Genomic DNA, 26667 nt, shown 5'->3' with positions numbered 1-26667 from the left:
AGCCTTTCCCCCCCTCCGCCCCCACTCTCAGTCTTCCTTTCCCTTCCAGCAGGGAGTACCCTCTCCATAAGACCATTACATTTGGACAATCAAGGTGCACAATTGTAAGTGACTACAGCCATGCACCTTGGACGTTAATGTGCATAACTGCACACGGCCTATCTCATCTGAATAAGGTCCTACTCTCAGACCCCTTTTGCAGTACAGCGGGGGTGCTGAATCACCAGGGCCGTTTTTCCTGGCCTGTTATGTGTGATTATATTTGTCCTGGTTTCTGTGTAATAGACATGAAAGCCTCCCCTGCCACACCCCACCTCCAATCTTCGTTTCCCTTCCAGCAGGGAGTGTCCACTCCATATACCCTTACATTTGGACAATCAAGGTGCACAATTTTAAGTGACCACAGGCACGCACCTTGGACACTAATGTGCGTAACTGCACATGACCCATCCCATCTGACTAAGGTCCTACTCTTAGATCCTTTTTGCAGTACAGCAGGGGTGCTGATCACCAGGGCCCCTTTTCCTGGCCCGTTATATGTGTGATTATATTTCTTCCAGTTCCTATGTAATAGACATGGAAACCTCCCCTGCCACACTCCACCCCCAGTCTTCCATTACCTTCCAGCAGGGAGTGCCCGCTCCATAAGATCCTTACATTTGGACAATCAAGGTGCACAATTGTAAGTGACCACAACCATGCACCTTGGACATAAATGTGTGTAACTGCACATGTCCCATCCCATCTGAATAAGGTCCTACTCTCAGACCCCTTTTGCAGTACAGTAGGGGTGCTGATAACCAAGGCCCCTTTTCCTGGCCTGTTAACTTATGTGATTATATTTGTCTGGGTTCCGGTGTTTAAGACATGGAAGCCTCCCGTGCCCCACCCCACCCCCAATCTTCCTTTTCCTTCTGGCAGGGAGTGCCCGCTCCATAAGAACCTTACATTTGGACAGTCAAGGTGCACAATTGTAAGTGACCACAGCCATGCACCTTGGACAATAATGTGTGTAACTGCACACGGCCTATCTCGTCTGAATAAGGTCCTACTCTCAGACCCCTTTTGCAGTACAGCAGGGGTGCTGATAACCAAGGCCCATTTTCCTGGCCTGTTATGTGTGTGATTATATTTGTCCAGGTTTCTGTGTACTAGACAAGGAAGCCTCCTCTGCCCCACCCTACCTACCTGTAATCTTCCTTTTCCTACCAGCAGGGAGTGCTCACTCCATAAGACCCTTATATTTGGACAATCAAGGTGCACAATTGTAAGTGACCACAACCATGCATCTTGGAAATTGATGTGCATAACTGCACACGGCTTATCCTATTTGAATAAGGTCCTGCTCTCAGACTCCCTTTGCAGTATAGCTGGGGTGCTGATCACTAAGGCCTCTTTTCTTGGCTTGTCTGTATTCTTGTGTACTAGCCAAGGATACCTTCTCATGGACTCCCTTTGCTTTTCAAGAAGGAGTACCCACTACTTTAAGATTCTTATATTTGTCCAAAGTACATGGTTTTAATGGACCACAACAATGTCCCTTGGACGTTAATGTATATAATCACCACATGGTTCATCCTGAATAAACAAGGTCCTACCCTCTCACCCTCCATTTGCAGTATACCAGGGTTGCTGACCCCTAAGTCCCCTTTTCTTGGCTTATTGACATGCATAATTGCATTTATGTGGGTTCTTGTGCCCTAGACAAGGATGCCCCACCTCTTTTCAATAGTGGGTGCCCACTCCTTATGATCTTCACATTTGAACAGTTAATGGGAATAATTGCAGTTGTCCACAACCCTATCACTTCTAGGACCATTGCACCTCTTTTGCATTACTGTGGGATATACTGCTTGCCTGCAAGGCCCTTTCTGGTGGACTATCAACATACATAATTGAAATTTTCTTTTGTGTTTGTCAGTAGATTAAAGTCATACCCCATCACCTTTCCTTTGTAGTACAGCAGGGTGTCCCGATCAACCAAAGTCCTGTTATTTTGGACTGTTAATATGCGCAATTACATTTGCTCCTGGTCTGTGCACTAGACAAGGATCCTACGTACTTTCTTAGCGTTTTTAGCAGGTAGTGCCCACTACTCAAGACTCTTTCACTTGGAATGTTCATGTGCACAAACACAATTCTCTAAGCATGTTCCTGTACCACCTTTGCTTTAGAGCAGGGGGATGATATTCACTTAGTGCCCCTTCTCTTGGACTTAATATGCATTAATGCAATTGTCTACCTCTTCTTTTAGACTAAGACTTGATCTCCACATACTCCCCTTGCATCAGGGGCATGTTAATTATGAATGAACCCTTTTAATATTAATGTCACAATTTTATTTGTGGACCTGTGTAGTAGAAAAAGACCCTATGTTCCTTCTACTACCCTTTGGATTGCTGCTGAAAAGTGCTAACTACTCATAATCTCAGCTCTTGGACAATTAATATGCATTAATAACAATTATCAAGGGCACTGATCATTAGATAAGACTCCTGCCTCCTCATGCATACATCAGGGGTACTGAACCACTAAGGCCCCTTTTACTGTTAATGTGAATATTTGCAATTATACATGTCTCCTTCTGTTAGAGTGGGATATTATGCCTTAGTATCCCCTTTGCATTACTGCAGGGGCTGCCGACTACTCAAAACTTCTCCTGGGACTGTTAATAGGTACAATGGCAGTTATCAATGGTTTTTTTCCCTCACTGATCTTGTTAAGCACCCCACCCCACTCTTAGTTTCCCATGGCATAATAAAGTATAAGCATTGGAATATTCCATGCACTTGTCCATCAAACAGTGGACCATACTCCCACCCCTTTTGCATTGCACCAGTGTGTAAAGTCACAGTTAGCCATGGTGTCATGCTTTATGTACGAAGTCTTCCCTCTCTGCCCCTTGTGTGCCCTTGGCCCCTTTTTACAGACTATTACTCACAATCTTAGGTATCCATATATCCAGATATTAGATAAGATTATGCTCTCCCTCCTCCCTTCCCCCTGCCCTGCCCCATTTGCCTCTTTGCTGGGTAATCTTGACTGGACAAGACCCTTTCTCTTGGACTTAAAAAATACTCAGTTGCACTTTCCTTGGTCCCACCCATTATACATGAACCCGTCTACTTCCTTTTGCATTACTTCTGAGTATGCTGGCCACCCAAAGCCCCTTCTGTGTTCTTAATGAACACAGTACTGATTGTCCCATTTTTTCAGCCCATCAGTCCAAGATCTCCCTACCACTTTGGTGTGTTTGTGCAGTGTTGACTATGAAAAGCAGGCCTGAACTAGGTGGATAAGCCTTCATTCATTTTCTTTCATTTATTAATGATCCCAGTTTCAATTATTGTCAGATTCTGGGAACAAGAACCATTCTTGCCCACCTCTGTTACTGCTTTACTGTGCAAAATACTCAAGGCAAGTCAGACCCAGGGAGCTGGATTGCCATCCTTTATTTTGTGTTTCCAGTATACACTATCAAATTGTCTCCCCAGGAAGGAAGGTTGGCACTTTTTCTGCATTCTTCTTTCCAGAGCAGATTGTCTGGTTAAGAATCTCTTGTTGTCCCCTTTGTATATTGTTATTGTAAAGTGCCAAATGCCAGGATACAGCCAGAAAAATTGCTGTTATTATTATTAAAAAAAATTTTTTAAGAAAGACATCTGGATTGTAGACTGGACTCAGTAACCTGGTCATTATTTTTTTGAAGCCAAAAAATCCGTTTATACTATGTACCTGATGACCAGTGTCTCATTTTAACTGAGGGTGGTGGGTCTGTGGATAGAACACTGACTCTTGCTATTTTAATATTATCAAAGGCGTTCTGGAACGGAACTCTTAAGACCAGTGTCTTTGTGTGGGCTTTACCAGGATTCATTTTTAGAAAAACTACCTAAATTTTATAAACCTTAAATTTCTTCATCTGGAGCACCTGCCCCTACTTATTTCAAGAAGATTGCAGTAAAACGATTAAATGAGGGAACATATGCAGAGGTGCTTTTAAAAAGCATATGCCACCTTTTTAATTAATTTGTCTATTATATAAAATGAAGCATTTAATTATACTAATAATTTGAAGTAGTTCGAAGTACCGCACTGAGGTGAGGACTTAAAAATGATAAGACCAGTTTCCTATTTTATAAGAAAAATAAGCCAAAATTAAATATTCTTTTGGATATAAATTTCAACAGTGAGATAGCTGCCTAGTGGAAATGAATAATATCCCAGCCACTAGTGTACAGGGTGTTTTGTGGCAAAGGAGTATGTAACATGGAACTGCTCAAGCAAATAACTAGTCATCACAACAGCAGTTCTTTGTAATAACTGAAAAAGAATATTGTTTCTCTGAGAAGGATGTCAAAAGATCGGCCCAGCTCAGGGAGCAGTTTGCCCTACTAGCTCCTCGGACAGCTGTAAGAAGAGTCTCTGGCTCTTTAGAATACTGTAAGTACTACTTTGTAGCTATTAAGTAATCTTTTTCCTATTCTATTTTCTTTCTCTTAGATGCCACCTATAGAAAAGTCAGAGGGTCCAGTAAGTTTCTTTCCTTCTTCCCACCTCATCTGCAATATATATATGTGTATATAGGTAGATAGATACATACATACATAAATAAACATATGTGAGTTAACCAGCAGAACTGTAGAATTAATACTGTGGACCCAGCTCTATGCTAGGTTACACTGATAACCGGGGTGGGAATGATATCATCCTATATAATTCCATTCCTGAGACGGTTTTATTGTTGAGGAGCTAATATAAGCACATTTGAAATAACTTTAGAAAATAATAATAAAGTGCTGTTTTGTGTGAATCATAAGTAGTAGTTTTAAGAAGGGAACCCACAAGGATTTGAAGTTGATAGAATAAACTTAAGGAAGTGGGTTTGCTTTTTCTCTTTAAGCCGAGATAGGATTAATATTGCAGCCATCTGGATAGTCCAGTTGGTTTATTTTAATTTCATTCATTTTTTACCTCTTTTGGAGCCATGGAAAGAGATGAAAGGGATAGGGCATAGCCATTGTGTTTGGCTTTTTGCCAAGGTTGGCAAATTAGTGATTGTTAAATCTCATAAGCTTGAGTATTTTAAAGTTCAGAGATTGAGGGTATAAATCTAATACTTCGGCTCTTTCCACAATTTTACTACATTTCTGCCCAAGAACAGATGACCATGGATAATGCATATCATAAATACTTTTTTAGTTTGGAATCTTTTTGCCAAGAGCGTAGTGGAGAAATGAAGTCAAAACCTTGACCTTCCTTGCCTACTTTATGCTGTAGTTTATATATCCTCTTTCCTCCCAGCTTTTGTAAAGCTAAAAGCAGCTTAGCCTCCTTAATGTTTTCCAGCTGAAAAAATATTGTTTAACATAACATTTGAAACTTTTTTTCTGGTGCACATTCATGCATCGCAGGAGGAGCAACGAGAACCATATAAATGAACTGGCTTCACTTATAGGCCATTTTAATTCATACCCATATTTCCTCATGGCTTGTTTCCATGCCCCCCACCCCCACTCCAGATGCTTTAACAACATTGTCTGACTGACTGGGGGTAATATACATCATGGTCTTGAGCCTTCTTGGAAACATGGTCTGTGCCATTGTTTCTCAAACTCAAGTAATGCTTCATGATGAAATACCTAAAGGAACAGAATTTTCTGAGATCCTAAAAAAATGTGTTTTGAGGAACACTGACTTAACAAAGGTATTTGAAATGGAAATATGTTTTACAATTTCACGTTGTCTTTGTCAAAGATGTGTTTTATGTAATTTATGTAGAACTTGGGGATCCATTAGAATATATCCACAAATCCCCAGGGTTATCACCCTAATTTGAGAAATACTGATCTATGCTTATGAAATCTTGGGTTGCTAATTAAATTGTCATTCATTGTCGACATACAATTATAATTATTATTGGAATTTGTTTTAAAGGAATGAATTTAGAGGTGATTCTGTACCTTAACTCAAGAGGAAGGATGGCTTGCTTTTAGGTGGATTGATTCTGCTAGATAGCATCCAAAGGTGAATCTTGAAGCTGTATTTAAATTCATTGCTTAAAATAATTTCTACCCTTAAGAGAAATCTCTAGCAATTGTAAAAAGGGATGCTCTGGAAATGTGGGCATCTTCAAAATAGAGATAATTATTGTGTTAATTCAGCAAATATTATTGTTCCAGGTGCTGGAATAAATAGCAAAACCAAAGACAGGATTTATATCAAGGAATTTGCTTTCTTATGGAGGATGCAGAAGGAAATCATCATGGTGTTGGGCAGAAACGCTTAGACTTTAGTCCTGGCTCTGACTTGGGTTCAAATCACCATCAGTCTGACCATCTCGAGACTGCTAGTGAAATAAGATAGGGGCTTAAATCAAATACCTAAATCCCTGACATTTTGTGATTTAGAAAATTTTCAAAAGTCTAATAAAAGAAACATTTTTGTGGCATTTCTCTAAATGATTATTGTTATTTCTTTTCTGACTTTTCCCTTTATAAAACCTTAACATGTAGGATTGGGGGAAGTTTACCATTTTCTCATATCCTCTTTCAGCTTTATCTTTCTGTAACTTCCATTTCTCTAGCCACTTCCCTAAATTACAGAAGACTATGAGACCCAGGGCTGCTGTGATTAGGCATTCATAATTTCTTTTCAGGGTGTTTGTGCCCTAATTATCAAATGTACAGCTTGGAGGGAGTTCGTGTCTTAAAGTAATGAATTAAGAGTTGACTTTTGTTGACTGCTAAAATATTCTTATATGTGAAAACATCCTGGAGAAATGTGTTACCAGCTTAAAGAGAAACTAATGATTATATCTGAACTGAGCTAATGCCTCTTCTGTTCCCCCAAACCCTATAAGTTTGGATGGCAAAGAGTAATGATATGTCTGGTTAAACAGAGCTAATGCCTTCCTTTGCCTTGTCTTAAAGACTGGATTGGGAGAAAATTGATATTCTCACTACCATATGTTGGGGTGTAGGCAAGTAGCATTTTACACAGGTTTCCTTCAAAATCCAACTGAAGTTGGAGCTCATGTATTTAAGACATAGCTGGCCTGCTGAGTTTAACAAGTTAAACTTCAGTGGCCATGTACAGTTATATATCACTATATGTATGTGTATTAGACTGTTGAGTTGGATATGTTTTTGTTGGTGACTTGGGCTTTATTTGATAGTTCTTACTTGACCTTTCCAAATTGAGTACTGATACATGGAACCTGAGCTCCTTTTGCATCTTATACAAATGAGTTTGGTAAAGAAGCCTCTCCTTTACTGTTTTGATGTTTGTATTGGAAATAACTTTTGATTTTTTTTTCATGTTAGGATGAGAGACTGAAACAAAATATAAATTTGAACAGTGCTAGACTTCTTAAATTATGAGTAGACTTAAAGTATTATTTTCCTTAACCAGTTAGAATGCTATTCTTCTAGTGTCCCCAGAAACATGAGAGGTTATGCAGTAGACCCAAGTAATACTCTCTTATTACATAATCTAATCAAGTATACATAAGAATTTAAAAATAGGGATGTGACTGGAACATCACTGTACTTTACCAGGTCCCATTATAAAATTATCTATGTTACTTTACCCATAGCTTTGAAAACTATTTGGACATACTATAAAACTATTTTATAGTATGCTGTTAGTGTGATTGGCATTGAACAGTGATGGGATATAATCACTCTACAATCTATATATCATTAAAGTTTTCCAGCCTTATAGCTCTCCCTTGACTGAAAATGAGCTACTAACTCACTGACTTACTTTTTACAGCAGATTGACTAAGTCTTTCCAGGAAATCTGTTGATGTACAAAAACAAAGTTTAATTGCTAATGTTTTTTAAAAAATAACTTTTTGATATTATGGATACCTGGTTATTTGGGCCTTGTATATTTTAACATCAAAATTACCTATTATAAATCCATATAAACAGAAAAGAAAGAGAGTAAGTCTTTAGGTCAGATCTGCAAACAATGATGGTACCTACTGTAGCAAAATCTGGAACATAGACTTACCAGTTCTCAGGTTCCGTTTTGCTTGCTTTTTAAAAACTGTATCTTATAAGTCTTCAGCATCTGATTGGGAGATTTTTTAGAAAAAAATACCCTTTTAATGTTAGAACAGTGTAGAGATTTACAGAATGATTCTGAAGATAGAGCTTTTGTGTACTTCACACCCAGTTTTTCCCAATGTTAACATTTTAAACTAGTTTGGTACATTTATCACAACAAACCAATATTGATACATTATTATTAACTAAAGTCCATATTTTATTCAGATTTCCTTAGTTTTTTCTTAATGTTCTTTTTGTGTTCCAGGATTCCACTGAAGATACCATGCTGCATGTGTCCTTAGTAGTCGTGTCTCCTTAGGCTCCTCTTGGTAATGACAGTTTCTCAGACTCTTTGTTTTTGATGAACTTCACAGTTTTGAGGACTAATGGTCCAGTATTCTATAGAATGTCTCTCTATTGGAATTTGTCGATGTTCTTCTCATGACTAGATTGGGTTTATGAGTGTTTAGGAGGAAGACCACAAAGGTAGAGTGCCATTCTTATCATTTATCAAGAGTACATACTATCAACATGACTTATAACTGTTTATGTTATCCTTAATCACCTGTCTGAGGTACTATTAGTCAGGTTTCTCCAGCATAAAATTAGTCTTTATTTCTCCATTTCCATACTGTACTGTTCACATAGAAAGTCACTATGTGCAGCTGGCACTAAGGAATGGGAAATTATCTTCCACTTTGTTGAGGGCAGAGTATTTACATAAATTATTTGGAATTCTTTTGCATGGGATGTCTTTTCTCCACAATGTACTGTGTTTATTCAGTCGTTTATATTAGTATGATCTCAGGGATATTTTATACTTTGGGTTATAATACAGTATTACTTTATTCTGTTGTTCAAATTGTTCCAGCTTTGGCCATTGGGAGTTCTTTCAGTTGGCTTTGATGTAACCCCATGAATGTGGGTTTTTTGTTTCAGCACTTTCTTATTTTTGGCACGACAAGATGCTTCAGGCTCATTTGCATATCTCCTGCCTGGACCTAGAATGATATATTTCTCCAAGGAGCCTTGATACTTTTTATTGGAGAGTAATATTAGAAATCAAGAAGTGAGTGCTAAGTGCGCTCATTGCTACTGGAGTGTCATTCCTTCAAGACCTTTTCAGTTGACAAGAGCAAGGAGATACATGTTTGCATTCTAACTTGTGTATATGCACATATCTATAAATATATATAACCATCTGTATCTATATTAAACTAAATGTGTTTATACCTACATCTCCAACTCTAATCATTGCCACATGGATCATTATAGTCTCACCTCCTTGCTTATCTGTTACCTCCCATTTCTACAGTGAGAAACCTGGCTTGGTTGGGAAATTTTTCTGTTAATATTAGGGTAGTGAGTATTTGACATTTGCTTCTATGGTTAAGTTTAGGGAGAGTTTAGCTGTAGGGTATTCTTGAAACTAGAAATGACCTTTTTGCCCTAAATGTTTCTGCCAATTTTGAAACGTAAAATAGGTTGCAGAAACAAACTTTTATCTTAAGAACCAGAATTTACTTCAATCCACATTTTGACATTGATTTTCAGATTAAATTATTCTGATATCGCCAGGTAAGCTGTTCCTTGGGTATGCATTTCTACATTTCTTCTTTCAGTTTTTTTCTAAGAGCTAAAGGACCCTGAGAACATTGGAGGTGAGAAAGGAGGGGAAAGGCATGTTCACATGTGGATAGGAAAGGTTCATTTACTGACCTCCAGCTAGCCTTCCAAAGTGCCTATTTAAGACCACAGGAGTAGATGTCTTCCTTGGCAATTGTAACCCAAATGTAATTTTTAACCTTTCAGTTTTAGTCAAGAAAGTTGGTGTGCTGTTACAAAAACTGCCCTGATTAACAGCATTGCCATGTGCCTTGCATATTAATCAGCAATTTAAAATAACACGAAATTGTGTTGAGTATAATTTTAATATTTTATATTAGATATTAGTTTGAGACAGTGTTTCTCAAGTCTGGATAATAAGTTTGATAGTACGGAGGTTTTCTCTCAAGAAAAGAATTATTCAGTGTGCACCTACATAATCCATCGCTTAGATTCTACAATTAATATTTTGCTATATTTGATTAAACTTTTTCTGTAGAAGAAAAATATTACTATGTACTCTTTAGGTTTATGGGAATAATTGTTAAGTTAAAGTGTATGAACAAACCTGGGATGAAATCTGTTTGTCTACATCTATAATACAACTATAAAACATAGCAGATGTACAAATTAGTAGTTAATAGATAACTAAAATGCAAATATGGTACTACTATTATAGTATTATAGTTTCTTTTGAGTGGTGTGTCTGTACTATCACATGCTGTGTTGATGCACTTCACCAAACTGCTGTTTTCAAACTGCTTTAAATCCTGCTGTTATAGCACATAGCAATGCTATTTGGCTTTCATTTGGCACAAAACACATTTATATATTGTTTGCTTCTGTTCTTTTCTATTATCCCCAGGCAACAAAAGTAGAACATTTGCCACTAATTTGGCAATGTGGTCCTATATTATGAGATAGTCATATAGCTGATCTAGACTATCCTTACAGTGAAATGAGAGTATTGTAAAAGTTTTGTAGAAAGCTCCCATACATCCTGAGAATCCATGCACAAACCCCAGAGTTAAAAGATCTTTGAATTGAGGGAAGACATGGGTTTAAGTATCACTTGGCCACCTGCTATTTGTGTAACATTGAGGTAGTTTCATCTTCTGAGTTCCCAGTTTCCTTAGAGAATGAAAATGTTGAATTATGTTAATTTAAAAAAAAATTTTTTTTTTTGAGATGGAGTTTCGCTCTTTTGCCCAGGCTGGAGTAAAGTGGCACAATCTCGACTCACTGCAACCTCCTTTACCCAGGATCAAGCAATTCTCCTGCCTCAGCCTCCCAAGTAGCTGGGATTACAGGCGCCCGCCACCATGCCCAGCTAATGTTTGTATTTTTGGTAGAGACGAGGTTTCCCCGTGTTGGCCAGGCTGGTCTCGAACTTCTGACCTCAGGTGATCCACTCACCTTGGCCTCCCAAAGTGCTAGGATTACAGGCATGAGCCACTGCACCAGGCATATGTGATTATTAATATCACTTCTATCTGTGACAATTCTGTCTGATGCTGGAGTATTTGAACCAGATGGCTGCCTATGCCACTTGGCTATTCTCTCCATAATACTTTGATATTTCGTTGGTCTGCAATATGACAGATTCTCAAAATTCTTGTCCGTGAATATTGAACCCTAGTGAAATGTATGGTTTTGTATCAGTTCCAAAATGTAACTACTTTCTCTAGCCTTAGATTCCCAGTTCCAAAATGTAACCATTTTCTCTAGCCTTAGATTTCCATTAAGGGAAAGGGAATGCTCCTTGAGTATGTCATCACCATAGTGACAGGCAAAACTAGAGGGCTTTGATGCTAAAGCAAGATACTCCATAAATATGGTTAAGAAGACTTGGGGAGACTGGAATAGTTGTTTCCTTTTAGATGCCAGTGTACAAATGAATTTGAGCTAGGATCCATTGATTTAAAATTTCTTTAGGTCAGTTTGCTTGCACATGGAGTGCACATTTACTCTTCATTAATGGAGTTTCAGGAAGCAGTAGAGTAAATGCATAAACATGTATGAACCTCCATGTTTAACTGGAAGCCTGCATTTGGAAGTGAAGTATCTAATCTTAGATTAAATTAGGATAGGGAAGGATGTTGGCAAGAGATTTTGAAGCTTGTTGTGCTCATATTGAGAACATCATAGAACAGTTTGGCCTTTTTAAAGCTAGAGAATAGAGTTGAATAAGGGATCTTCCATACATTCCTGTTTGACATTGACATAAAGGTTTTGTCATGATACAATAATCCCTAATCAGGAATCTGGAAGCCTGTATTCATTTAAGGTCCTCGGGTTTAACATACTGGGTGCTTCTCACACCATACCATACCATGCAAAATGCTTTCAAGGCTGCAAGTTTGGCTTAGATCCGCTTTAGTGAGCTCCTGTGCTACAGTAAAGGTAGATAGCCAATTATTAAAAACAATCAAGACAATTGCACCTCTAAGCAGTAGTAGCAATTGCCACACTACCTTGAATCTTGAAGTATTTTCAGCAACAGGATGACCATTAGCCACAAATTTAGCGTCAGCCCTTAAGGTCGGTATTAGTTTGACCCATATTTTCATGTAGTTCTTTTTCTTCACTTGTCTAATCCTCCCATGATACCGCCAGGGCTTGTTATTAGAAGACTTTAGGGAAACCAAACAGGCTAGAAAGTAGAGACAGGAAATGCTTATGTCTAATGCTTCAGTTTATACTTCCTAGGTTTTTTTCGTTGGGGTTTTTGTAACTCTTTTGGTATCCTACTGGTGCTTTGGTAGCCTACTGAACCCTGTCTTTCTTCTCAAGGACATTCTGAGCATGTGAGACCCGAGGACTGCAAACAGCTGCAAGAGGCTTCAAATTCAGCATATCGTTCCTTTTGAGAATCTGGCCAAGCTCCAGCAAATCTACTTGGATGGGTTGCCAGCCACCTGGAGAAAAAGGTAGTTCAGGGAATTTATTGTTGTAGGGCTTCTGTCTTTGGCTTTAACTTCCTATAACTCTCCTTTTTAAAGCAGAACACAGCTGGGCACGGTGGCTCCTGCTTTTAATCCCAGGGTTTTGGGAGGCTGAGGTGGGGGGATCACTTTAGGCCAGGAGTTCAAGACCCATGTCTCTACAATAAAGTAAAATAAAATTAGTCGGGCATGGTGGTGTGTGCCTGTAGTCCTACCTACTCTGGAGGCTGAGACAGCAGGATTGCTTGAGCCCAGAAGTTCAAGGCTGCAGCGAGCCATGATTAGCCACTGCACTCCAGCCTAGGTGGCAGAGCAGGACCCAGTCTCTTAAAATGAAAGAAAAGCAGAACATGAGCCAGTTTTCATCAATTCCTATACTTTTTCTTTTGCATATACACATACATTTTAACTTTTCATAATGAGTTTGGCCTGTTTCATTTATCGCTCAGAGCTGGGCTCCAGTGAGGTCTGTAAGGGCAAGCATACTTGATCCCCATTTCATAAATGAAGAATGAGAGATGCAAAGCAATAAGTTATTTCCTTTCTCACCACATAGTTAGCAAGAGAGATACAATGAACTTAACATCTTTTGATTAGTGGGCTTTTAAATTATTCCCACTTTCCTTTGGCAGATGGATATTAAGTTCTCAGGATTTGTTTACAAATAAGACCAACTTCATCTGTATTAGCTCAGTTTTGGTAGGCCTAATTCCATTATCACTGCCATTTTCTTGTTTTAAGAAATTGAAAGTTTCTTAGTTTGAAAAACAATTGAAATTTTTAAAAAGTAGAATAGGAGAGCCCTGGGGCGGGGAGGCTGTGTAAGGAATTTACTGAATCTCTAGTCTTCTGTACCTTGTTTTTCCTTCTGCATAGATTTGCTTAACTGTTTCTGTGGTGTTTTTTTTTTTTTTTTGTCGGGATGCAGTTTCGCTCTTGTTGCCCAGGCTGGAGTGCAATGGTGCAGTCTTGGCTCACTGCAACTTCCGTCTCCCGGGTTCAAGCTATTCTGCCTCAGCCTCCCGAGTAGCTGGGATTACAGGCATGCGTGACCATGCCAGGTTAATTTTGTATTTTTAGTAGAGACGGGGTTTCTCCGTGTTGGTCAGGCTGGTCTCGAACTCCCGACCTCAGGTGATTCACCCGCCTCGACCTCCCAAAGTGCTGGAATTACAAGCGTGAGCCACTGCGCCTGACCAGCTGTTGTTATAACTGGAGTTCTGTATGCTTGTGACCATTCTTGGTTTCTCTGAATATCCTAGAACTTTGGTGGCTCCTTATTACACAGGTTGTTGAAGAAATGTTACCATGTGGATTGAGTAGAAAACAGCTCTCTTTATCTTGGCAATATTATGGCATGGCACTACTTAAAGTACAAATTAAAAGAGGGGAATGCTACAAAACTAGCTGACAGGCACTTTGATTGAGGTGGATTGCTCAGTTCTTAAAATAGCGCTTTATAAAAGAAGCCAGAGGCATTGTGGAGGAGAATTTTTATAGAATTCGTAGGGTTAGACCACATTGGACCTTTTCTGTGTGGCTTCATGGCTCTCTTGGTTGAGAAAGCATTAGCTTCTCCTTCCATTAGTTTCAACCTCTTGATTTCTTGATCCCTCTACTATATTTTGTGCTGAGAACACAAGGGCATTAACAACCCACATTCTAGAAGATCGCTCATTAATAAAGACTGGAGAATAAAATGCAGCATGGGGATATTGGCAATTATTCAGTTCTAAATTTCTCTTGGAAATGAGGGAAAACATACAGAATAGAGCTGGGACAAATAGGACAATTTTTTTTTTGTTAGGTTGGTAGCCAGAATATAACAGCTCTGCACAACTGTAAATGTCCACTCTTCAATCCACATGAAGAAAAGGGTAAACATGGTTGAACTCAACCACTAGTTGCCCATTAGGAGAGACTTTCCCAGTGTACTCCATTTCAATACTTTTCTTTTATCTCTTTTTCAGATCTTCCTCAGAAGAACAGGCTTGTTGCTTTACAGTGTTAGTGATCCATTCCCTTTGACGATCCCTAGGTGGAGATGGGGCATGAGGATCCTCCAGGGGAAAAGCTCACTACCACTGGGCAACAACCCTAGGTCAGGAGGTTCTGTCAGGATACTTTCCTGGTCCCAGATAGGAAGATAAAGTCTCAAAAACAACCACCACACGTCAAGGTGCGTAAGCTGTCCCTAAAAGCATAATAAGTAGTCTTAATTTTGATTTTGTTTTCCAGTATACATTGCACTTAGCGTTTCACTGAGGTTGTATTCATCATTATTCTGCGTATGATTTGGTAAAGACAGCTTCCTAATTTACCTGGGAAGCAAGTGGGTGTGAGATTGGTTAAATTGATGATGTAAAGAGGGTAGCAGGTTGCATGTGTTCGGGTGTTTAGAGTGGGACTATAACGTGTGGCAGAGGCTTACAGCTAAATTGTTCTTTCTTTTAGGAGAACATGGACAACTGTCACATCAGTGACATTGATCACATGGGCAAATCATTCTGTTCCATCTGGTCCCCAAAGTCTCTCTTAAAGCCTTACAGAGGAACTTTGCCAATCATTTACATACTTCGGGATGGCTTGGGATGCCATGGGATATAATACGACAAGTGAGAGGTGTGTCTTTTTATACTATGGTTGCTGATTGATGGAAGCTGCATAAATACAAATGGACTAAAAATGGCACAAAGTTATCTGTCATCAGGCAGGAGCTAAAGAACCAGGACCCTACATTCTCTAGGTCAGTGTTGGGAGAGGCTGATTAGCGAGTGAGGATTGGCAGATAAAGGTGACCATTCAGTGCAATAAATCCTGATCGTATAGGCTTTGCCCAGCATTTTTCATAAATAGTGGGTACCTATAAATTTCATGAAATATTTTCATGGGTAAGAACTCTCAAAATGTTATAATTGACTAGAAAGCTCTGTAGATTTAGAAATAGAGAAAGTTACTAACAGAAATTGTTAGAAAGCCTAGGAACTAGAAAGCTAAGTTGAGAGTTATCTAGGAAGATCTATCTATTGTACTCAGAATCTTTAGATAAATTCTCCTAGGGCCAGTAGCCTATGTAAATTTTCTTTTTCTTTTTTTTTGTTTTTGTTTTTTGGTATTTTAGCTGCAATGTTAAACAACCTATGTGAATTTTCTTATTGTGAGAATACTTGCCTTCCAGAGTGACTCACCTTTATCTCAAAGAGCAGTATTACGAGTTTTGGAAATGCTGCTCTGTGGCTGTGTTTTGTTAGTCCTGAGCCAGGAGACTTAAATAAAGCAAACTTGAGGTGGTCCTAAAACATTGAAGTGAGCCTTAAACATTGGAAATACCTTATGTTTTTTCCTCTCATATCTATTATTTTTATGATCTCAGTTACTAATCATTTAAAGGGACTCCTAGCTGATTGGCACTTAAAACAGGATCGTAGTTTTTTTTTTTGAGATGGAGTTTTGCTCTGGTTGCCCAGCCTGGAGTGCAGTGGTGCAATCTCAGCTCACTGCAACCTCTGCCTCCCGAGTTCAAGCGATTCTCCTGCCTCAGCCTCCTAAATAGCTGGGATTACAGGCATGCGCCACCACACTGGGCTAATTTTGTATTTTTAGTAGAGACAGTGTTTCTCCATGTTGGTCAGGCTGGTCTCAAACTCCTGACCTCAGGTGATCTGCCCACCTCAACCTCCCAAAGTGCTGGGATTATAGGCGTGAGCCACCGCGCCTGGCAGTTCTAGTCTTTAAGGTATAAGGCTATGACTGGTGGTGGTGTCTCTAGTGACTCATCAAGTGATATTTGGCAAGACATTTTCCCATTTATTCCAGTTTCCTGTTCTGTTGAATGAGGAAATTTTCTCTCTAAAGACCTTAAAGTTTTGACTTTGTAGGTTTCAAAGTTCTGTGGAAACGGTTTCTATTGCTTATTAATTTCAATCTTACATAACTCTAGCACAGTACTCAATACTTACGGCATTTACATGGTTTATCTCATGTGTTTTTATAGCTCTTCATTGTTCCTATCTGCCAAATCATTACACTTCCTACAAGCAGTGCAGAGAACTGAGTCTTCAGCAGGTCCAAGAAATTTGAACACATTGAAGGAGGTCAGCCTTCCTACCTGAAGATCAACATGCTTGGCACTCTAGCACTTTAGGATAGCCGAATGAAGTAAGTTGTTGGTGTTGCAGTCCTGTGAGGCTCACTTCAGAACTATTAATAACAGCTGTTTTTTGGGAGCTGGTGTTGGATGTGGTGTGTTGGTCTAATGTGAAGTGGGGCTAAATGTGAGATGGAAAGATGACCTGTCTTCCATATTACTAAGTTCACTGAAGCAACTCAAAGACATTATGGTCTTCTTACCAGTTGTATCATAGAAGAATCTAGCCTTTGCTTGAGTGTTCTGTGTCTTCACTGTATACGTCCTCTGTCATTCTTAGAGCCTTAAACATTGAGAAGCTTAAAACACCATTTCTGCTTTCTGCTGAAAGGGTAACCCTTTCTCATCTCCATTTGTGAGAGACTCTGTCGTCAGTTAAGATTAGTGTAAAAAGAAGACGAAACTCTGAAGTAGCCATTATAAAAGTGTGAGAATGAAGTCAGTTTTCCAAAGAGTTGGGGAAAGGTGATGCTAAAGGAGGGGATTGAGCAAGTCCTATCAAAGAGCCCTTTATGAAAATATTTAGTCATCTGTGACATCCCATTTGGCTCTTCCAGAAATCCTAGTGAATAGTTGTAACAGAATGTTAAGAGGCACACATTGTGTGTTTTAAATCCTCTGCTACTCATTAGGTATATGACCTTTGGCAACTTAAAGTCTCTGATTAGACTTGCCTGTTTGTGAGGGTTAAATGAAATCATGTATGTAAAGTGCTCACCTATTGCAGTGCCTGGCACATGGCAAGTAAAAGGTAAGCCAAGAAGACTCATAAGTTCATTTCCCACAATATAAGTGACCATTACTAGCACTATCAGGTAGCAGGCAGAGTTGGCATGCTTTGGTTCTACATAAGAAATCCCTAAGGTAAAAGTTTGTAAATAGAAGAGCATCTGTGTTGGTGTTGGTAGTTGTTATAATTATTATTATTGTAGTAGTATAAATAGTATGGTAGTAACAATAGTTTAATATAATTACTAATGACACTTTTTGATTTTTTTTTTATCTTTCTGTGATGCTTCTCATGCCTCTTGTGCCCCTCACTGTATCTTGTCTGTTCTGCTACTTACTTTCTCTGAATGTCTGCCTTTGCTTAGCTCTTGTACTCAAGTGTGTATTTCTTTGTCTCTTTCTTCCTTGTCTTTGCTCTTTGTTCTCTATCTAAAGTGTGTCTTACCCATTTCCATCTTTCTCTTGCTAATTTCTTTCGTGTGTGCCTTTGCCTCATTTTCTCTTTTTGTTCACAAGACTGGTCTGTGCCTTATCTTAGACGTGTCTCTCATTTTTCCTTTTGTTGCTGTTTCTCTTTGCTCTCCTAGATGTGGCTCTTCTTTCACGCTTTATTTCATGTCTCCTTTTTGGGTCACATGTGTGTGCTTTTTGTCCTTCTTTTGTTCTGTCTACTTCTCCTTTCTCTGCCTACCTCTCTTTTCTCTTTGTGAACTGTGATTATTTGTTACCCCTTCCCCTTCTTGTTCGTTTTAAATTTCACCTTTTTTCTGAGTCTGGCCTCCTTTCTGCTGTTTCTACTTTTTATCTCACATTTCTCATTTCTACATTTCCTTTCTGCCTCTCTTGGGCTATTTTCTCTCTTTTTCCTCCCCTGTGTGCCTCAGCATCTCTTGCTGTTTGTGATTTTCTATTTCAGTATTAATCTCTGTTGGCTTGTGTTTCTTCTCTGCTTCTTCCCTTTCTACTCACCTTTGAGTATTTCAGCCTCTTCATGAATCTATCTCCCTCTCTTTGATTTCATGTAATCTTCTCTCCTTAAATATTTCTTTGCATATGTGGGCATGTGTACGTGTGTGTGTCATGTGTGGCAGAGGGGCTTCTTAACCCCTGCCTGATAGGTGCAGAACGTCGGCTATCAGAATGAGCATTGTGGAGCGGTTCCTTATGCCAGGCTGCCATGTGAGATGATCCAAGACCAAAACAAGGCCCTAGAGTCTAGACTGCAGTAAAACCCAATACTCAAGTAGGACAGAAGGTGGAAGGCTCATATGGATAAAAGGCCCAAAGTAGAAGACAGATGGTTTGAGACTCGAGACCCGAGGACTAAGATGGAAAGCCCATGTTCCAAGATAGATAGAAGCCTCAGGCCTGAAACGAACAAAAGCCTCAAGAGCCAAGAAAACAGGGTGGTCTGAATTGGACAGAAGGCCTGAGTTGGATGGAAGTCTCAAGTCTTGAGTTTGAAGTCTTAAGACCTGGGACAGGACACATGGAAGGCCTAAGAACTGAGACTTGTGACACAAGGCCAAAGACCTAAGATTAGCCCGGGGTTGTAGTTGGAAGACCTACAACCCAAGGATGGAAGGCCTCTGTCACAAACCCTACCTATATGGATAGAGGACCCAAGTGAAACAGATATCTCAAGACTAAAGGCCGGAATCTGGAGGTCCATGACCTAGAACCCAGGAAGGATGGAAGCTTGAAGACCTGGGGAAATCCCAAGATGAGAACCCTAAACCCCACCTCTTTTCTATTGTTTACACTTCTTACTCTTACATATTTCCAGTTCTCCTGTTTCTCTTTAAGCCTGATTCTTTTGAGATGTACTTTTTGATGTTGCCAGTTACCTTAAAGGAACATATCTTTAGATTGACAGTATTATGCCTGGGCCAGTCTTGAGCCAGCTTTAAATCACAGCTTTTACCTATTTGTTAGGCTTTAGTGTTTTGTAAACTTCTGTTTCTATTCACATCTACTCCACTTGAGAGAGAGACCAGAATCCAGTCAGTATCTAATCTGGATTTTGTTATTCCCCTCAGGAGCAAACATTCATATAGGTGATACTGTATTTCAGTCCTCTCTTTTAACCCCAGAATTCCTAGACTGAGAAGATAAAATGGTCAGGTTGTTGGGGGAAAAAAAGTGCTAGGCCCTCTAGAGAAAAATGTGAAGAGATGCTGCAGGCCAATGAGAAGAATTAGACAAGAAATACACAGATGTGCCAGACTTCTGAGAAGCACCTGCCAGCAACAGCTTCCTTCTTTGAGCTTAGGTGAGCAGGATTCTGGGGTTTGGGATTTCTAGTGATGGTTATGGAAAGGATGACTGGGCCTGGGACAAAGTGAGTTCCCAAGGGGACAGCCTGAACTCCCTGCTCATAGTAGTGGCCAAATAATTTGGTGGACTATGCCAACCCTACTCCTGGGTTTAATACCCATCTCTAGGCTTAAAGACGAGAGAACCTGGGACTATTGAGCACATTTAATACTTTCCTTGATTTTTTTTTCCTTCCTGTTTATGTGGGAAGTTGATTTAAATGACTGATAATGTATATGAAAGCACTGTAAAACGTAAGAGAAAAACCAAGGCGTGCTCCTTAATAGTGCATTGGCAATCATGCATAGTTAACATTTGAAAGTGCATTGTAAATTGTGAAGCATTATGTAAATCGGGGTCCACAGTTTTTCTGTAAGGGGTCAAAATCATAAATACTTTAGACTGTGGGCCATATGGTTTCTGTTACATATTTGTTTTTTAAACAACCTTTTTATAAGGTCAAAATCATTCTTAGTTTTTGAGCCAATTGGATTTGGCCTACTGTTCATAGCTTACCACCCCCTGATGTATTATTCGTTATTCAGAGAAAATGTCTGAATACTACTAATTTCCTTTTTTGTGCCTGTCCCTGTGCTAGGCACTCAAAATGCAACGATGATTCACATGTAGGTGACCTGAAGAAAAATAGTGAATGTGCTTTGTAAACTATAAAGCACTTGTATTCTACTGTGATAAACATTGTGGATACAAAGAAAGGAGCAAGCATAAAAAAGTGCTCTTTCAAAAGGATATAGTACTATGCAGACACAAAGAATTGTTTGATAAATGAATAAATTATATGTGTATTTGAGGCCAATTTGTGTTTGCTGCTCTGGTAATTTTGAGTAAAAATGCAGTATTCCAGGTATCAGAAACGAAAACACATGGAAACTGCTTTTAAACTTTAAAGTATACTGAATACATAAGGGACTCAACTTATTGTGGTCACCTATAATGTGCCAGATACCATGCTGGGCACTGGAGCTACCAAAGGGGAAAAAAATACTCTCATAGAACAAAAAATTTCAGAAAGGTGCATATTAAAGTGCTTTGTAAACTAAAGCACAATACAGATGTCAATGGGCTACATATTTATGAATGAATGAATCAATGAATGAAATTAACTGCCTCTCACATATCAGCTATTGTTTTGGGTACTGTGAAATACAAGATTAATTCTCCTATAATAAGAGGAAAGTTTATTCTCTAGACTATTCAGATGTAAGGAATGAGATATTGCTTAATTTTAAACAATCAAGACTTTACTGGTGAGGTTAAGTTAAATTACTACCGGTACATTTTCCCGGGTAACCGGGAAGGAGATAGTATAGGAAATGAAGTAATAGAAGTGAGGTCCAGACCAAAAGTCACTTAATTAAGTTTGCGAATGTGCTTTCTAAATTATAAAGCACTTGTAAATGTGAAAAATTCGATGCTTTCTATATGAATAAAACTTTCTGTAAGATAGGTACTGTCTCTACAAAATTCTCATTGTATACTTAAACCACAATGAGAAGGGTTCTATACGTAGTTATACAAACCAAGGGTTTAAATACCTGTTAAATGGATCAATTTTGATTGCCTACTATGTGAACTCATTGTTAAAGGCACTGAAAATTTATCATATTTCATTTACCCACAGCCAAAAATAAGGCAATACCTATGTTAGCATTTTGTGAACTCTAAGGCACCATATAAATGTAACTGTTGATTTTCTTACTTGGTGCTGAGCACTAGGTTTATACAATTGTATGATAGTTATTATATTGTGCAAATAAAGTAGGAAAATTTGAGTAACAATGATTAACTTTTGAATACGCATATGCAAGGGATTGGGTGTCTGAAGAATGCCACTATAGTAGTTATCTATTGTGTGCCAATCTCATTGCTAGGCATTGGGGATGCAAAGATAAACCATCTTTATTGTGTCCTGGGTAGCAGAAGAAAATATGTGTAAAATCAATTTATAATTTCTAAACTGCCACCCATATATAAGCAGTATCTGCTGAATGATCATTGATTACTTATATCCTTAGAGATAACAACTGGGGGCACAAACATTTATTATCATATTGAACCTACAACAGAGACCTTTGTGTAGATTTACAAAGCCTGCAGTTCTATACAAATAGGAATGAACTATTGGCTTACTGAATGGTGATTACGTTCTGATTTACAAAGCCTATAGTTCTATACAGATAGGAATGAACTATTGGCTTACTGAATGGTGATTACTTTCTGTGGGGCTCGGAACTACATGCCCTAGGATATAAAAAAAATGATGTCATCATTATAGAGTGCTCACAGAAGGAAATGAAGTAATAGGTGTGAGATCCAGACCAAAAGTCACTTAAGTTTATTCAATGATGAAAACATGGGACAAATGGACTAGTATAAGGCAGTATACTAAGCTAAGTAGAGCGATAAAGTCCTGTCCAGAAGATATGTGCTCCCTGGCCTGATTGAAGAGACGGAAAATTTTTGCAAAAAACAAGGTGTTGTGGTCTTCCATTCAGTTTCTTAAGTGCTGATGATAGAAGTGAATTAGACCCACCTTGGTCTGGCTTACAGACAGTAAAGGAGTAAATAAATACAGACAGTAAATAAATGCCCCAGGTTTACAGACAGTAAATTTACAGACAGTAAATAAATGCCTCAGGTTTGCTTTTTGATTCATTTGATAAACAAAGCATCTTTTATGTGGAATGTACCATTCTGGGTCCTGAGGATGAGAGAGGTGAGGGGGCATTAGACCATTGACAGCTGAAGATAGAAGAACATCTTTAGTTTGATTGTGTAAATAATATTTCAGTGCCTATTCTCTGCAAGGTACTATGCTTGGTAAATTAGTAAATTAAATAGGTCTGGTCCAGAAGACACACTCAATTGCCTTTGAGATTTAAAAATAAAGAAAAAAGAAAGAAAAAGGCAAGTTTCTTTCAAAATAGAGACATTTTTCCTAGTTTCAGGAATCCCCCAAATCACTTGTTCATTGGCTTAGTTTGAAGCCAGGAGACTGATAAAAGGGCTCAGGGTTTGTTCTTTAATTTATTAAGCAAACATTCTGCTTTTATTACAGTTACATGGTTCAAGATGAAACAACTAGTTTTAAAGGTAGTTGCTCATTGGTCTGGCTTAGAGACAGGAAGACATTTGAGCAATACAAAAAATTCTTTCCCATTTACCATATTTAGTAAAAATTTATTAAAACTGAATAAAGTGCTGTTCTTAAGTGCTTGAAAGACCTAAACCAAAGTGCACTTTATCTCATTTATCTTATGATGGAAACACAGGAACACATTCTCTAAGAGACTGTGTTTCTTTAGTTGAGAGGAAACTTCATTGAGTAGCTGTGATATGTTCGATACTAAGGAAAAACTAAATAGATCACCTTTGACATGCTCTGTAGAGTGGGAATAAGAGAGGGCTTTTTATTTTTTCATTCATATGAATATTGATGAAGATGATACTAAATGCTAAATGAAATATATCTGCTCCAAAAGTCATTTATTTTGACTTGGAGATGCAACAAAAACACAATAAATGGAATGAAGTGATACTCTTCATCAAACAGAAGTGACTGTTATATCAACCATTGTGTTAAATCCTAGACAGAAAACAAAAAAGATCATGACTAAAAGACACTTGCTTATTAACTGGCTTGGAAAGTAGAATATAGGAGAAAGGTTACTGGGTTTTTTTTTTTTTTTCATGTATTCATTCATTCTACAAATATATTTGGGTGCCAGTAGGTACTTGGTATAAGGTTTTTGGCCCCAGAGACATGGGAAAAAAAATGCATGCCTTCCCAGAGAATGCCTAATACTTTCCTTTTGGCTTGTTTTCTTGTTAGGGGCATGGCTTAGTCCCTAAATAACATTGTGTGGTTTACTTCCTACTCCATATCTCTTCTACCACTCTGGCCACTACAATAAGCAGGTAGCTGGGTTTTGTAGTGAGCTTGCTCCTTTAAGTTGCAGGAACTCTCCTTATAATAGACACTTCATTTTCCTAGCCCATCCCTCATGAAAAATGACTGACCACTGCTGGGCAGCAGGAGGGATGATGACTAATTCCCAAACCCCAGTCTCATTGGTACCAGCCTTGGGGAACCACCCATACTTGAGCCACAATTGGTTTTGAAGTGCATTTACAAGGTTTGTCTATTTTCAGTTATTTACTTTTTACGTGCTGACACATACATACACTGCCTAAATAGATCTCTTTCAGAAACAATCCTCAGCTAATGCATAGCAAAATGGAGATGGAGACATGATTTCTCATGCAACAGCTTCTCAATTTATACCTTAGAAATGTCCTCCTTTTTATCAAATCTACTCAAGAGGGGCTTTTTATAGTAGAATAATATCAGTGGATGAAAACAGCTTAACATTTTACCATGCTTAAGTTTTAAGAATAAAATAAAAATTGGAAATAATTGGCCAAAATTGAAAGGAGATTTTTTTTTTTTTTAAAAATTTCTCTAAATGTAGGCCTGGCTGGGCTTTGACCTTTTCCATTTTAAATCACTCACAGAGGGTGGGACAGGAGGAAGAGTGAAGGAAAAGGTCAAACCTGTTTTAAGGGCAGCCTGCCTTTGTTCTGAATTGGCCTTAAGAACATTACCAGCTCCAGGTCTAAAGTGTTCAGTTTCATGCAGTTCCAATAACTGATCATTGTTGAGATGAGGACAAAATCCTTTGTCCTCACTAGTTTGCTTTATATTTTTGAAAAGTAATTATTTTTGTCCAAGTGCTTATCAACTAAACCTTGTGTTAGGTAAGAATGGAATTTATTAAGTGAATCAGTGTGACCCCTCTTGTCATAAGATTATCTTAAAGCTGAAGCCAAAATATGCTTCAAAAGAAGAGGACTTTATTGTTCATTGTAGTTCATACATACTTTCAAAGCATCTAAACTGTAGTTTCCATGGCAAGTCAATTGCATCCATAAGTGGAGAAGGAAATAGATAAATGTCAAAGTATGATTGGTCGAGGGAGCAAGGTTGAAGATAATCTGGGGTTGAAATTTTCTAGCTTTCATTCTGTACATTTTTAGTTAGACATCAGATTTGAAATATTAATGTTTGTCTTTTAATGTGTGGTATCAGCTGGACTCAGTAACACCCCTTTCTTCAGGTGGGGATGGGGAATGCATTATTGGAAAATGGAAAGAAGAAAGTAACTAAAAGCCTTCCTTTCACAGTTTCTGGCGTCACTACCACTACTGATTAAACAAGAATAAGAGAACATTTTATCATCATCTGCTTTATTCACATAAATGAAGTGATGAATAAATCTGCTTTTATGCAGACACAAGGAATTAAGTGGCTTCGTCATTGCCCTTCTACCTCAAAGAGAATTTATCCCAAAATGCTAAGATAAATGGAAGACTCTTGAACTTGTGAACTGATGTGAAATGCAGAATCTCTTTTGAGTCTTTGCTGTTTTGAAGATTGAAAAATATTGTTCAGCATGGGTGACCACCAAAAAGTAATCTTAAGCCATCTAGATGTCACAATTGAAACAAACTGGGGAGTTGGGTTGCTATTGTAAAATAAAATATACTGCTTTGAAAACTTTGTATTTTGATGTGACAATTTCTAACTCACTGTCCCTAACCACACTAATTACCCTAAGTTCTTCATTTCTTTTTTCTTTCTTTTTTTTTTGAAGATGGAGTCTCGCTTTGTTGCCCAGGCTGGAGTGCAGTGGTGCCATCTTGGCACACTGTAACCTCTGCCTCCTGGGTTCAAGCAGTTCTGCCTCAGCCTCACCAGTAGCTGGGATTACAGTTCTGAGGCACTATGCCTGGCTAATTGTTGTATTTTTAGTAGAGACGGGGTTTCGCCATCTTGGCCAGGCTGGTAACGAATTCCTGACTTCAAGTGATCCACCTGCCTCGGCCTCCCAAAGTTCTGGGATTACAGGTTCCCACCGTGCCCAGCCTCATTTCTTTCTTTTTTAAAACTACCTTAACCACCCAGTGCGGGTAAATGATTTGAAGTCTCATTTCTTATAGCGTCAGTTGTTTTGGTCAAGGCTACTGAGAAGCAGAAACCCAATAAAAAATGTGAGAAGCAAAAAACTATTGAGGACCAAAAGTGGGAGAGGAGCAGGGTATAAATAAACTGTAAGTCTGTGGGAATTAAGCATTTATGAAAGAGGCCCATACCCTGAGTAGGTGAAAGGATCCTCAGTGTTTCTGGAATTCGGAATGATCAAATACCCAAACATTAGATTGGTGACTTTATAGGTAAATGAACCAGCACAGTATTATTATTATCTTTTTGAGACGGAGTCTGTCTCACTCCAGACTGGAGTACGGTGGCGTGATCGGCTCAATGCAACCTCTGCCACCCGGATTCAAGCAATTCTGCCTCAGCCTCCTGAATATCTGGGATTACAGGCATGTACCATCACACCGGGCTAATTTTTGTATTTTTAGTAGAGACAGGGTTTCACCATTTTGCCCAGGCTGGTCTCTCAACTCTTGACCTCAAATGATCCACCCACCTCGGCCTCCCAAAGTGCTGGGATTACAGGCATAAGCCACCGTGGCCAGTCCCCAGCACAGTATTCTATAGGCAAGAGTTCCTACTGCTTTGTTGGAAATTAAACTGGAAACTATGGTGTTTTTTTGTTTTTTTTTTTTTGGACAGCCTTGCTCAGCCACCCAGGCTGGAGTGCAGTGGTGTGATCTGAGCTCACTGCAGCCTCCATCTCCCGGGTTCAAGCGATTCTCCTGTTCCAGCCTCCTCCAGAGTAGATGGGATTACAGACACCCACTATCATGCCCGGCTAATTTTTGTATTTTACTAGAGACTGGGTTTCACCATGTTGGCCAGGCTGGTCTTGAAGTCCTGACC

The 26667-nt window shown here is 38.8% G+C and overlaps 2 long non-coding RNA genes across 2 annotated transcripts; one reads left to right on the top strand and one right to left on the bottom strand.

Moving 5' to 3' along the window:
* Window positions 1-1157: 1157 nt before the first annotated feature.
* On the top strand, window positions 1158-25382 carry LOC105535386. The gene is made up of 8 exons (XR_001005422.1): window positions 1158-4443; window positions 8323-8386; window positions 12456-12592; window positions 14578-14786; window positions 16602-16765; window positions 17863-19755; window positions 23815-23956; window positions 25005-25382. It is a non-coding gene; the product is annotated as an uncharacterized LOC105535386 (long non-coding RNA).
* LOC105535385 lies at window positions 20234-22386 on the bottom strand. Its single transcript, XR_001005421.1, has 2 exons — window positions 21982-22386; window positions 20234-21911 (listed from the first exon to the last, which is right to left on the bottom strand). It is a non-coding gene; the product is annotated as an uncharacterized LOC105535385 (long non-coding RNA).
* Window positions 25383-26667: the final 1285 nt, after the last annotated feature.

This window comes from Mandrillus leucophaeus, unplaced genomic scaffold, assembly GCF_000951045.1.
Source record: "Mandrillus leucophaeus isolate KB7577 unplaced genomic scaffold, Mleu.le_1.0 Scaffold1453, whole genome shotgun sequence".
Taxonomy (NCBI): Eukaryota; Metazoa; Chordata; class Mammalia; order Primates; family Cercopithecidae; genus Mandrillus; species Mandrillus leucophaeus.
This window is presented reverse-complemented; position numbering and strand designations above follow the sequence as displayed.